The sequence below is a fragment of the Choloepus didactylus genome, chromosome X, assembly GCF_015220235.1.
Source record: "Choloepus didactylus isolate mChoDid1 chromosome X, mChoDid1.pri, whole genome shotgun sequence".
NCBI lineage: Eukaryota > Metazoa > Chordata > Mammalia > Pilosa > Megalonychidae > Choloepus > Choloepus didactylus.
In genome coordinates, this window is record NC_051334.1 from 140911311 (window position 1) to 140926560 (window position 15250).

A 15250-nucleotide genomic window follows, 5' to 3' on the forward strand; every position below is an offset into this window, starting at 1 on the left:
TTGAAAACCTAAACAATCTGATAAATGAATTAGATTTAACAGACATCTACAGGACATTACATCCCAAATCACCAGGATACACATACTTTTCTAGTGCTCACGGAACTTTCTCCAGAATAGATCATATGCTGGGACATAAAACAAGCCTCAATAAATTTAAAAAGATTGAAATTATTCAAAGCACATTCTCTGACCACAATGGAATACAATTAGAAGTCAATAACCATCAGAGACTTAGAAAATTCACAAATACCTGGAGGTTAAACAACACACTCCTAAACAATCAGTGGGTTAAAGAAGAAATAGCAAGAGAAATTGCTAAATATATAGAGACGAATGAAAATGAGAACACAACATACCAAAACCTATGGGATGCAGCAAAAGCAGTGCTAAGGGGGAAATTTATAGCACTAAACGCATATATTAAAAAGGAAGAAAGAGCCAAAATCAAAGAACTAATGGATCAACTGAAGAAGCTAGAAAATGAACAGCAAACCAATCCTAAACCAAGTACAAGAAAAGAAATAACAAGGATTAAAGCAGAAATAAATGACATAGAGAACAAAAAAACAATAGAAAGGATAAATATCACCAAAAGTTGGTTCTTTGAGAAGATCAACAAGATTGACAAGCCCCTAGCTAGACTGACAAAATCAAAAAGAGAGAAGACCCATATAAACAAAATAATGAATGAAAAAGGTGACATAACTGCAGATCCTGAAGAAATTAAAAAAATTATAAGAGGATATTATGAACAACTGTATGGCAACAAACTGGATAATGTAGAAGAAATGGACAATTTCCTGGAAACATATGAACAACCTAGACTGACCAGAGAAGAAATAGAAGACCTCAACCAACCCATCACAAGCAAAGAGATCCAATCAGTCATCAAAAATCTTCCCACAAATAAATGCCCAGGGCCAGATGGCTTCACAGGGGAATTCTACCAAACTTTCCAGAAAGAACTGACACCAATCTTACTCAAACTCTTTCAAAACATTGAAAAAAATGGAACACTACCTAACTCATTTTATGAAGCTAACATCAATCTAATACCAAAACCAGGCAAAGATGCTACAAAAAAGGAAAACTACCGGCCAATCTCCCTAATGAATATAGATGCAAAAATCCTCAACAAAATACTTGCAAATCGAATCCAAAGACACATTAAAAAAATCATACACCATGACCAAGTGGGGTTCATTCCAGGCATGCAAGGATGGTTCAACATAAGAAAAACAATCAATGTATTACAACACATTAAAAACTCGAAAGGGAAAAATCAATTGATCATCTCAATAGATGCTGAAAAAGCATTTGACAAAATCCAACATCCCTTTTTGATAAAAACACTTCAAAAGGTAGGAATTGAAGGAAACTTCCTCAACATGATAAAGAGCATATATGAAAAACCCACAGCCAGCATAGTACTCAATGGTGAGAGACTGAAAGCCTTCCCTCTAAGATCAGGAACAAGACAAGGATGCCCGCTGTCACCACTGTTATTCAACATTGTGCTGGAAGTGCTAGCCAGGGCAATCCGGCAAGACAAAGAAATAAAAGGCATCCAAATTGGAAAAGAAGAAGTAAAACTGTCATTGTTTGCAGATGATATGATCTTATATCTAGAAAACCCTGAGAAATCAACGATACACCTACTAGAGCTAATAAACAAATTTAGCAAAGTAGCGGGATACAAGATTAATGCACATAAGTCAGTAATGTTTCTATATGCTAGAAATGAACAAACTGAAGAGACACTCAAGAAAAAGATACCATTTTCAATAGCAACTAAAAAAATCAAGTACCTAGGAATAAACTTAACCAAAGATGTAAAAGACCTATACAAAGAAAACTACATAACTCTACTAAAAGAAATAGAAGGGGACCTTAAAAGATGGAAAAATATTCCATGTTCATGGATAGGAAGGCTAAATGTCATTAAGATGTCAATTCTACCCAAACTCATCTACAGATTCAATGCAATCCCAATCAAAATTCCAACAACCTACTTTGCAGACTTGGAAAAGCTAGTTATCAAATTTATTTGGAAAGGGAAGATGCCTCGAATTGCTAAAGACACTTAAAAAAGAAAAACGAAGTGGGAGGACTTACACTCCCTGACTTTGAAGCTTATTATAAAGCCACAGTTGCCAAAACAGCATGGTACTGGCACAAAGATAGACATATAGATCAATGGAATCGAATTGAGAATTCAGAGATAGACCCTCAGATCTATGGCCGACTGATCTTTGATAAGGCCCCCAAAGTCACCGAACTGAGCCATAATGGTCTTTTCAACAAATGGGGCTGGGAGAGTTGGATATCCATATCCAAAAGAATGAAAGAGGACCCCTACCTCACCCCCTACACAAAAATTAACTCAAAATGGACCAAAGATCTCAATATAAAAGAAAGTACCATTAAACTCCTAGAAGATAATGTAGGAAAACATCTTCAAGACCTTGTATTAGGAGGCCACTTCCTAGACTTTACACCCAAAGCACAAGCAACAAAAGAGAAAATAGATAAATGGGAACTCCTCAAGCTTAGAAGTTTCTGCACCTCAAAGGAATTTCTCAAAAAGGTAAAGAGGCAGCCAACTCAATGGGAAAAAATTTTTGGAAACCATGTATCTGACAAAAGACTGATATCTTGCATATACAAAGAAATCCTACAACTCAATGACAATAGTACAGACAGCCCAATTATAAAATGGGCAAAAGATATGAAAAGACAGTTCTCTGAAGAGGAAATACAAATGGCCAAGAAACACATGAAAAAATGTTCAGCTTCACTAGCTATTAGAGAGATGCAAATTAAGACCACAATGAGATACCATCTAACACCGGTTAGAATGGCTGCCATTAAACAAACAGGAAACTACAAATGCTGGAGGGGATGTGGAGAAATTGGAACTCTTATTCATTGTTGGTGGGACTGTATAATGGTTCAGCCACTCTGGAAGTCAGTCTGGCAGTTCCTTAGAAAACTAGAGATAGAGCTACCATTCGATCCAGCGATTGCACTTCTCGGGATATACCCGGAAGATCGGAAAGCAGTGACACGAACAGATATCTGCACGCCAATGTTCATAGCAGCATTATTCACAATTGCCAAGAGATGGAAACAACCCAAATGTCATTCAACAGATGAGTGGATAAATAAAATGTGGTATATACACACGATGGAATACTACGCGGCAGTAAGAAGGAACGATCTGGTGAAACATATGACAACATGGATGAACCTTGAAGACATAATGCTGAGCGAAATAAGCCAGGCACAAAAAGAGAAATATTATATGCTACCACTAATGTGAACTTTGAAAAATGTAAAACAAATGGTTTATAATGTAGAATGTAGGGGAACTAGCAGTAGAGAGCAATTAAGGAAGGGGGAACAATAATCCAAGAAGAACAGATAAGCTATTTAACGTTCTGGGGATGCCCAGAAATGACTATGGTCTGTTAATTTCTGATGGATGTAGTAGGAACAAGTTCACTGAAATGTTGCTATAGTATGTAACTTTCTTGGGGTAAAGTAGGAACATGTTGGAAGTTAAGCAGTTATCTTAGGTTAGTTGTCTTTTTCTTACTCCCTTGCTATGGTCTCTTTGAAATGTTCTTTTATTGTATGTTTGTTTTCTTTTTAACTTTTTTTTTCATACAGTTGATTTGAAAAAAGAAGGGAAAGTTAAAAAAAAAAAAAAAAAAAAGAAAAAAGACAAACAAGGAAAAAAAAAAAAAAAAAAAAACGATGTAGTGCCCCCTTGAGGAGCCTGTGGAGAATGCAGGGGTATTCGCCTACCCCACCTCCATGGTTGCTAACATGACCACAGACATAGGGGACTGGTGGTTTGATGGGTTGAGCCCTCTACCATAAGTTTTACCCTTGGGAAGACGGTTGCTGCAAAGGAGAGGCTAGGCCTCCCTGTATTTGTGCCTAAGAGTCTCCTCCTGAATGCCTCTTTGTTGCTCAGATGTGGCCCTCTCTCTCTGGCTAAGCCAACTTGAAAGGTGAAATCACTGCACTCCCCCCTACGTGGGATCAGACACCCAGGGAAGTGAATCTCCCTGGCAACGTGGAATATGACTCCCGGGGAGGAATGTAGACCCGGCATCGTGGGATGGAGAACATCTTCTTGACCAAAAGGGGGATGTGAAAGGAAATGAAATAAGCTTCAGTGGCAGAGAGATTCCAAAACGAGCCGAGAGATCACTCTGGTGGGCACTCTTACGCACACTTTAGACAACCTTTTTAGGTTCTAAAGAATTGGGGTAGCTGGTGGTGGATACCTGAAACTATTAAACTACAACCCAGAACCCATGAATCTCGAAGACAGTTGTATAAAAATGTAGCTTATGAGGGGTGACAGTGGGATTGGGAATGCCATAAGGACCAAACTCCACTTTGTCTAGTTTATGGATCGATGTGTAGAAAAGTAGGGGAAGCAAACAAACAGACAAAGGTACCTAGTGTTCTTTTTTACTTCAATTGCTCTTTTTCACTCTAATTATTATTCTTGTTATTTTTGTGTGTGTGCTAATGAAGGTGTCAGGGATTGATTTAGGTGATGAATGTACAACTATGTAATGGTACTGTAAACAATCGAAAGTACAATTTGTTTTGTATGACTGCGTGGTATGTGAATATATCTCAATAAAATGATGATTAAAAAAAAAAATTGAAAAAAAAAAAAAAAAAAAAGAAGAAGAAGAAATAGCAAGAGAAATTGCTAAATATATAGAGACGAATGAAAATGAGAACACAACATACCAAAACCTATGGGATGCAGCAAAAGCAGTGCTAAGGGGGAAATTTATAGCACTAAACACATATATTAAAAAGGAAGAAAGAGCCAAAATCAAAGAACTAATGGATCAACTGAAGAAGCTAGAAAATGAACAGCAAACCAATCCTAAACCAAGTAGAAGAAAAGAAATAACAAGGATTAAAGCAGAAATAAATGACATAGAGAACAAAAAAAACAATAGAAAGGATAAATATCACCAAAAGTTGGTTCTTTGAGAAGATCAACAAGATTGACAAGCCCCTAGCTAGACTGACAAAATCAAAAAGAGAGAAGACCCATATAAACAAAATAATGAATGAAAAAGGTGACATAACTGCAGATCCTGAAGAAATTAAAAAAATTATAAGAGGATATTATGAACAACTGTATGGCAACAAACTGGATAATGTAGAAGAAATGGACAATTTCCTGGAAACATATGAACAACCTAGACTGACCAGAGAAGAAATAGAAGACCTCAACCAACCCATCACAAGCAAAGAGATCCAATCAGTCATCAAAAATCTTCCCACAAATAAATGCCCAGGGCCAGATGGCTTCACAGGGGAATTCTACCAAATTTTCCAGAAAGAACTGACACCAATCTTACTCAAACTCTTTCAAAACATTGAAGAAAATGGAACACTACCCTAACTCATTTTATGAAGCTAACATCAATCTAATACCAAAAGCAGGCAAAGATGCTACAAAAAAGGAAAACTACCGGCCAATCTCCCTAATGAATATAGATGCAAAAATCCTCAACAAAATACTTGCCAATCAAATCCAAAGACACATTAAAACATCATACACCATGACCAAGTGGGGTTCATTCCAGGCATGCAAGGATGGTTCAACATAAGAAAATCAATCAATGTATTACAACACATTAACAAGTCAAAAGGGAAAAATCAATTGATCATCTCAATAGATGCTGAAAAAGCATTTGACAAAATCCAACATCCGTTTTTGATAAAAACACTTCAAAAGGTAGGAATTGAAGGAAACTTCCTCAACATGATAAAGAGCATATATGAAAAACCCACAGCCAGCATAGTAGTCAACGGTGAGAGACTGAAAGCCTTCCCTCTAAGATCAGGAACAAGACAAGGATGCCCGCTGTCACCACTGTTATTCAACATTGTGCTGGAAGTGCTAGCCAGGGCAATCCGGCAAGACAAAGAAATAAAAGGCATCCAAATTGGAAAAGAAGAAGTAAAACTGTCATTGTTTGCAGATGATATGATCTTATATCTAGAAAACCCTGAGAAATCGACGATAAAGCTACTAGAGCTAATAAACAAATTTAGCAAAGTAGCGGGATACAAGATTAATGCACATAAGTCAGTAATGTTTCTATATGCTAGAAATGAACAAACTGAAGAGACACTCAAGAAAAAGATACCATTTTCAATAGCAACTAAAAAAATCAAGTACCTAGGAATAAACTTAACCAAAGATGTAAAAGAGCTATACAAAGAAAACTACATAACTCTACTAAAAGTAATAGAAGGGGACCTTAAAAGATGGAAAAATATTCCATGTTCATGGATAGGAAGGCTAAATGTCATTAAGATGTCAATTCTACCCAAACTCATCTACAGATTCAATGCAATCCCAATCAAAATTCCAACAACCTACTTTGCAGACTTGGAAAAGCTAGTTATCAAATTTATTTGGAAAGGGAAGATGCCTCGAATTGCTAAAGACACTCTAAAAAAGAAAAACGAAGTGGGAGGACTTACACTCCCTGACTTTGAAGCTTATTATAAAGCCACAGTTGCCAAAACAGCATGGTACTGGCACAAAGATAGACATATAGATCAATGGAATCGAATTGAGAATTCAGAGATAGACCCTCAGATCTGTGGCCGACTGATCTTTGATAAGGCCCCCAAAGTCACCGAACTGAGTCATAATGGTCTTTTTAACAAATGGGGCTGGGAGAGTTGGATATCCATATCCAAAAGAATGAAAGAGGACCCCTACCTCACCCCCTACACAAAAATTAACTCAAAATGGACCAAAGATCTCAATATAAAAGAAAGTACCATAAAACTCCTAGAAGATAATGTAGGAAAACATCTTCAGGACCTTGTATTAGGCGGCCACTTCCTAGACTTTACACCCAAAGCACATGCAACAAAAGAGAAAATAGATAAATGGGAACTCCTCAAGCTTAGAAGTTTCTGCACCTCAAAGGAATTTCTCAAAAAGGTAAAGAGGCAGCCAACTCAATGGGAAAAAATTTTTGGAAACCATGTATCTGACAAAAGACTGATATCTTGCATATACAAAGAAATCCTACAACTCAATGACAATAGTACAGACAGCCCAATTATAAAATGGGCAAAAGATATGAAAAGACAGTTCTCTGAAGAGGAAATACAAATGGCCAAGAAACACATGAAAAAATGTTCAGCTTCACTAGCTATTAGAGAGATGCAAATTAAGACCACAATGAGATACCATCTAACACCGGTTAGAATGGCTGCCATTAAACAAACAGGAAACTACAAATGCTGGAGGGGATGTGGAGAAATTGGAACTCTTATTCATTGTTGGTGGGACTGTATAATGGTTCAGCCACTCTGGAAGTCAGTCTGGCAGTTCCTTAGAAAACTAGATATAGAGTTACCATTCGATCTAGCGATTGCACTTCTCGGTATATACCCGGAAGGTCGGAAAGCAGTGACATGAACAGATATCTGCACGCCAATGTTCATAGCAGCATTATTCACAATTGCCAAGAGATGGAAACAACCCAAATGTCCTTCAACAGATGAGTGGATAAATAAAATGTGGTATATACACACGATGTAATACTACACGGCAGTAAGAAGGAACGATCTCGTGAAACATATGACAACATGGATGAACCTTGAAGACATAATGCTGAGCGAAATAAGCCAGGCACAAAAAGAGAAATATTATATGCTACCACTAATGTGAACTTTGAAAAATGTAAAACAAATGGTTTATAATGTAGAATGTAGGGGAACTAGCAATAGAGAGCAATTAAGGAAGGGGGAACAATAATCCAAGAAGAACAGATAAGCTATTTAACGTTCTGGGGATGCCCAGGAATGACTATGGTCTGTTAATTTCTGATGGATATAGTAGGAACAAGTTCACAGAAATGTTGCTGTATTAGGTAACTTTCTTGGGGTAAAGTAGGAACATGTTGGAAGTTAAGCAGTTATCTTAGGTTAGTTGTCTTTTTCTTACTCCCTTGTTATGGTCTCTTTGAAATGTTCTTTTATTGTATGTTTGTTTTCTTTTTAACTTTTTTTCATACAGTTGATTTAAAAAAAGAAGGGAAAGTTAAAAAAAAAAAAAGAAAAACAAGGAAAAAAAAAAGATGTAGTGCCCCCTTGAGGAGCCTGTGGAGAATGCAGGGGTATTGGCCTACCCCACCTCGATGGTTGCTAACATGACCACAGACATAGGGGACTGGTGGTTTGATGGGTTGAGCCCTCTACCATAAGTTTTACCCTTGGGAAGACGGTTGCTGCAAAGGAGAGGCTCGGCCTCCCTATGGTTGTGCCTAAGAGCCTCCTCCCGAATGCCTCTTTGTTGCTCAGATGTGGCCCTCTCTCTCTGGCTAAGCCAACTTGAAAGGTGAAATCACTGCCCTCCCCCCTAGGTGGGATCAGACACCCAGGGGAGTGAATCTCCCTGGCAACGTGGAATATGACTCCTGGGGAGGAATGTAGACCCGGCATCGTGGGATGGAGAACATCTTCTTGACCAAAAGGGGGATGTGAAAGGAAATGAAATAAGCTTCAGTGGCAGAGAGATTCCAAAAGGAGCCGAGAGGTCACTCTGGTGGGCACTCTTACGCACGCTTTAGACAACCCTTTTTAGGTTCCAAAGAATTGGGGTAGCTGGTGGTGGATACCTGAAAGTATCAAACTACAACCCAGAACCCATGAATCTCGAAGACAGTTGTATAAAAATGTAGCTTATGAGGGGTGACAATGGGATTGGGAAAGCCATAAGGACCACACTCCACTTTGTCTAGTTTATGGATGGATGAGTAGAAAAATAGGGGAAGGAAACAAACAGACAAAGGTACCCAGTGTTCTTTTTTACTTCAATTGCTCTTTTTCACTCTAATTAATATTCTTGTTATTTTTGTGTGTGTGCTAATGAAGGTGTCTGGGATTGATTTAGGTGATGAATGTACAACTATGTAATGGTACTGTAAACAATCGAAAGTACGATTTGTTTTGTATGACTGCGTGGTATGTGAATATATCTCAATAAAATGAAGATAAAAAAAAAATATTGGGTAGAGTGCAATACTAGGGGCCAGTGGGGGGAGGGGAAAGGGGTATGGAGTGTTTGAGGTTTTCTTTTTTCTTTTTATTTCTTCTTTCTGGAGTAATGAAAATTTTCTAAAATTGATTATGGTGATAAATGCACAACTGTGTGATGATACTGTGAACTACTGATTGTAAAATTTGGATGGATTGTATGGTATGTGAATATGTCTCAATAAAATTACATTAAAAAAACAATTCAATACAGTAGGTAGTATTATTATCTCCTTTTTATTAAGGGTAGGAAAAATGAGCTACAGAAAGGTTAAATAACTTATCCAAGGTCATAAAGTTATTAAAGTGATTGGGTCAAGATTTGAATCTAAGCCTAGTCTGATTCTAACTCCAAAGACCCCATTTTAAAAGTCATAGATTAACTGTGATATATTAAAACATTACTTCCTCTTCAGTTATTAAAGTTCTAAACCCAAATTTACACATGAAATAATTTCTTTGTCTATCAGTGTCTTTCACTGAACAGTTTTGGATTGGTTAAACAGCTACAGTTGCAGTTTCATCTTTTCAAAGACATGAATAATTAAAAATGTAAGTTATGTCCACATATTCTCCAAGAATAATTTTTCAGGGGCCATAAAACAGGGTTGGCAAACCCATGGTCAATAGATCAGTGAGTTCCACATTGAACACAACAAAATGTTTCATAATTGAAGGGCATCAGTTAAATTACACTAAAAATTGTGCTTAATGGAACATCGTAGTACTCAGGGCCATCATGGAACAATCTTTCATTATTCCTTAGAATAGGCAAGCTCACATTTGTTTAGGTATATTTTGCTAAAATTGTCTCTGAATCACCTGGCTAAGAATGAGAAGTCCATGGCTCTGAGTGGGTTTGCACTTTCATGATGTAGACTGAAAAAATGAACAACAGGGAGGAAGGAGGAAGAATGGATTTTCAAGTGCTCGAACTCTCTATTTGTCCATTAATTTATCTGTAACTTCCTAAATTTTGATTTATTTGCTTTTCTAACTCTGGGATATCCAATATCTTAAGGATTTCACTTTTTTCGTATCATACCTATAATCTAATTTGAACAATTTTAAAACAAGAAGGAAAGTTTTATATAGGATTTTAACAAGCATAAAAGAAAATAGAAATAGCCTACCACTAAAGTTTCAGAAATAGCTTTAAAAGAGATCATATTTTTTTTGTATATATATATATATATATATATATATATATATATATATATATAAGCTTTAAAAGAGATTATATATTTTGTGTATATATATATACACACACTTATAAACATCTTTTGTGGACAGACGTTTAAAATGAAAGAATCAATTGGAAAAGTGGGAAATAAGATTGATGGTGATTTGTATCCCCAACCAGAACATTTCCATTCATTCAGAATTATTTTAATGGGATATTCAAGCAGACCGTTTTATTAGTTTCAATATTCCCTGCACAGAATATGGCAAATGGGAGGCTTAATATGTCTTCTGAATGCAAACATAATCTCATTTTTGTGGGTTATTAAAAAGATGCCATCAATTAACATTTTTATAGAATCACTGGTGTAAATGGGAAAGGAGTAAAGCTCAAACCACATTGCCCTTATGACATATCTCAGAAATTACTGTTTTAATAAAGTCCAGATAGTAAATTGCTCCCTGTAATTTGTCTCTTGCTCTTAAAATTTTAAAAAAAATGTGAAAATGTAGCCCTTTCTTGGTAAGATAATATCTGACTTTCTGCTAATTAATTACTTCAAAAGCTAAAGAAAAAGGCAAAAGATTTATATGAGCTGAAGAGAAACCAGACAGATCTGTCAATCTAGTTCAAATATATTTTCTACAATAAACAGTTCTGGGGAGGTAATGGTTTGGTAGAGGTTCTATAAAAAAACATGTACTCACAGAATTCACTATAGCAAACGTTTGTTGGTATGCTATATGGGGAAGGGAAGAGCATCTCATAATTCCATCATTTGAACCCAAAATCTCAAATAGTATTCCAACAATCTCAGTTTCTCTACCCAAAAGCAAAATTTCCCCCCAAATTCACTAAGCCAGCCTTTTGTGTATGAAAAATGAGTTATCATCTTGAGAAATTATAAAATGTGCATCCCAATTTCTCGATTTCTATCAGTGCAAGCACCACTTCATGTTATACAGAAAGCCAGGTAGTCTAATTTCATTGTCAAGGAGAAAGGGACACTTTTATCGCTTCTTCATGATCACTATTAGCATGAAAACACTTGACTTTTCTTAGTAGAGAAGTTATGTATGCCAATCCATAACCATGTATGGGCACATTAACTTCTTGCTCAAACCAAATGAATAGAAGCACATTGAAACTGCTATGAATAAAAGGTGCTAGTGGGATATACATACTCGGCAAAAAGTACTGAGACTAATCAGAATAGGTGTCAAATTGTTCTCTGTACTTGCATGTATTGTTTTGAATTTCTGAGGGAAAAAAGAAACATATCAAAGAAAACCTAGAATGGCAAAAGTGTATGAACAACACCTTTGTCTTTTCTCTATTTGGTTCCTGATTAGTTTCATAGCATTTCATTTTGCTTGCTACCATTTCATTACAAAGACGTTAAAACTGTCTAACAATGTAGGGTAATAACACAATTCCACTGTAACAAAAGAATTAGGGTTTCTGAGTTAGTGTCAAAAGAATTACACAAATATTTTAAGTTCCCAGAGTAAAAATATTATCTTAACTGAGTCAATGCCAGTATATTGGTATGCAAGAACAGGAACAACAATAAAACCAAACAACAACAATGAAAAAAAAAGAAAACAAAGAAAAGCAAAAAAGCCATGAATGGTATAACAATACAACAAAAAGGGGTTGGTCAATCAAGCCACTTACTGACTCATACTTTCCACCATCCATCCCCTGGAAAATAAAACATATTTCTCACACTCACAATTTAAAAAGAAAATAAAGAAAAAGGTTTTCTTTACAGAAGTACTCCCCCTCCTTTTGTGTTTCTGCTCTGAAACAGAGAAGCGTCTGCTAGCAGCAGCATTTGCTAAATGAAACATTTCTTGTGATAAAGTTGCATGGCAGGTGGGGAAGAAATTTAGGCACCTGTTCTCAAACACATTTGAATTTGAGTGCTAAATATATCAAGGTATTTCCCTCCACTTTTTGAGAAATAAATTAAAAACTTAAAATGGCAGAAGTCATTTCCCATTTGTGTTTTTGTGTTGCATTGTATTCTAAAGATATTAACAAATTTTCTCCCTCACAAAATTTAGAATCTAGCTATCCTTCTCCACCCCTCCCAAATGAACATTGAATATCTTCTCCCCTTCTCCCTCTCTCTCTCTCTCACACACACACACACACACACAAACACAACTTCCGCTAAGCAAAAAGTTAAAAAAAATTTCCACTTAATGCCTCATGAAGTAATTTACTATGTAAAATAAGCCTGTCATTTACGTTGAAAGAAAAAAACTTAAAACATAAAATGTTGAAAGATGTGTCCCCCAAACTAAAAATATCATTTCTAGTATTGTTGCATAAGGAAATTGTAAATATCATAGCAACTTCTCTTAATAGGGTCTAAATCAACTACTGTTTAAGAAACTATAGAGAACATATCTCCTTAATGAGGTGTTTGCTTGAAAGGTATCAGGAAACATAAACATTTTGTTAGGTATTTGTATTTTAAAATTACATAAATATAATTACATTATTGTCTACCTGCAATAATTTCAATAATAGAAAATTTATCATAGATTATATAAAATAGCCACTAATCTTTTCAATGCTTTATCTTCTTCTGCAGTAATACCAGAGCCAATGAAAGAGAAAAAAAAATTCAAGGTAATAGGGTCAGACTATAAAATGTTTTTCCAAAGTGAAGAAGCTATAGCTCATGCATCTTATATGCATTAAAATTAAATCACATTAATAAATAGCTGATGTCAGTTTTAACATAGAAATAAGATCATTTACCCAGCACCTGCTGTGTACTAGGCATTGTGCCAGACATGTTCTAGTTTGCTACTTAATTCTCAAAACAACCCCATTTTAAAGGCAAAAAACTGAACCTCAGAGACTTTAATGCATCACTGAGTCTGGGGATTATGATTTGAACCCAAGTCTGATTCCAAAACCCACATTGTGCCCATCTGAGAGAGACATCCTTTTATAGACATGTAATTCTCTTGTTTAATTAATTCAATACAAAATGACTCACTTTTACAACCCTACTTCTAAAAAATAAAACAACAAAGCTAAAAACCACCTGAGCCATTCTCTCAACACATATGGGGTAGGGAGATAGCATATTCCATGATATAACTTGGATCAAATTTAGGGACAATTTTGTTTAAATTAAATTAAAGATATATTATTGATAGCAACATTTAAAATAATACATTCTGAATTCCAAAGCCAACCATCACAACCACAGAAATAGCACTATGACACAGATTAGGGAATTGGGCTAGATAAATGGAATGACAAATGATACCCCATTAGATAACTGTAATAGGATGAAAATTAATTATCCAAACTCCAAAGAATTTGCACTGAATATCTCAATCCTGTCACTGAAAAACTTCTAAATTAACATTTTCTCCTTGTACCTACCATATTTCAAGACTTTAATTCCCCTCTATTTTAAAATACATACATCAGTTAAACTACATCAAGTTTCATGCATTTAGACCAGAAAATTCTTTTGTTTGGGAGGTTGTTTTATATATTATGTCTCATTCTTCACATTTCTTAACATATTTTTATGAAAGCAAGATAGATTGATGATAGATAGATAGACAAGAGAGACAGATATGATAGATAGGGTATATACAAATCCACTCTATTTCCTGAGGTAGAAATAAATGACTAAGCAAAGGAAAGCATTTCTAAATGTTGATTCCATACCTATTATATAAAAAAAGCTAAGTTGAGGCCTCCTCGCCTTATGAGACCACATAAGTTGAGGTAATGCACCAGTGGTACTGGTGATTGGGAGATGGCAATATGTGCATACGTCTTGGAAGAAACAGCTTGTGTTCCCATCACTGTTAATAGTCCCCTTCCCAGTGCACAAATGAAATAACCGCAATCCAAGTGACCACAAATAACCACTCTGGAAGGATGATCCACCCTACAGCAAGCCCCAGGCCTTCTCTTGAGAAGTCTAGCTACCTCTGAGGCAGTGAGCCTGCTTTTTGAAGAAACTGGAATGAGATCCAACCCCCTTCAATACTTAAGCCAACTTTCTTTCAAGGAGTTTTGCTTTCAGATGATTTGTTAACCAAGGTGCCATTTTACTCCCATTATCTGCAGCAAACTACTTTGAAACTTGACTATTGTGCTATGGTACATTTAAATGGAAAAGTTTGTTATTAAAGAATTGGGCTTTCACCTGGTTAACATGTCAGTTTATTAAATTTCAAACATCTAAATTATCCAATCTTAGAACTTATAATAAAGACAGATTCCACAAATTCAAAACCAATTAGAAATCACTGAGACAAATACCACTGGGAACAAAAAAACCATTAATCAAGGGTAAGAAGTGGTGAAAATCCTATCTTTTTCTGTCTTTTCTGGATTTCCCAGTTAGACTCAACTTCACAAAGTCAATAATCCATGACCATGTCTTAAGGGAATGTTTATTTCTCTTTCAAAAGGAAACATGAGAAAAATTGAAGCATAAAGATTCAAGCTTACAAAGTAATAGCCATTGCATTCCATGTTGTAAGAAACATAATTGGCAGCTCTCAGAATCTCTGTGTCTTCAAGCCTGTAGTAATTATAGCAAATCTCAACCTTGATTTTTGCAATGAACCAGAGGCATTTCTAATTATTTCAATAAATGTGGTAAAAATTTCAATACTAAATTAATCATATGTTTTAACATTAGAGCCAGTATTTTTAAGACAGGGGAGGGTAATGCAAAAACACATCAGAAGGTTCAGAAGAAGATGGCGGCATAGAGAGGAGTGGAAGCTAGTTAGTCCCCCTGGAACAATTAATAAACAACCAGGAACAACTAGTAAATAATCTAGAATAACTGCTGGGGGACAAACGTGACTGTCCACACATCATACACCAACCTAGATTGGGAGGAATGACCAAGATTGCAGCATAAAATCTGTAAGTAAAACTGCAGACCCG

At 35.8% G+C, this 15250-nt stretch overlaps 1 protein-coding gene across 6 annotated transcripts in view; it reads right to left on the reverse strand.

Moving 5' to 3' along the window:
* Positions 1–15250, reverse strand: part of KLHL13 (kelch like family member 13) — a 368989-nt gene that overhangs the window by 55883 nt on the left and 297856 nt on the right. The gene's annotated exons all lie outside the window — the stretch shown is intronic.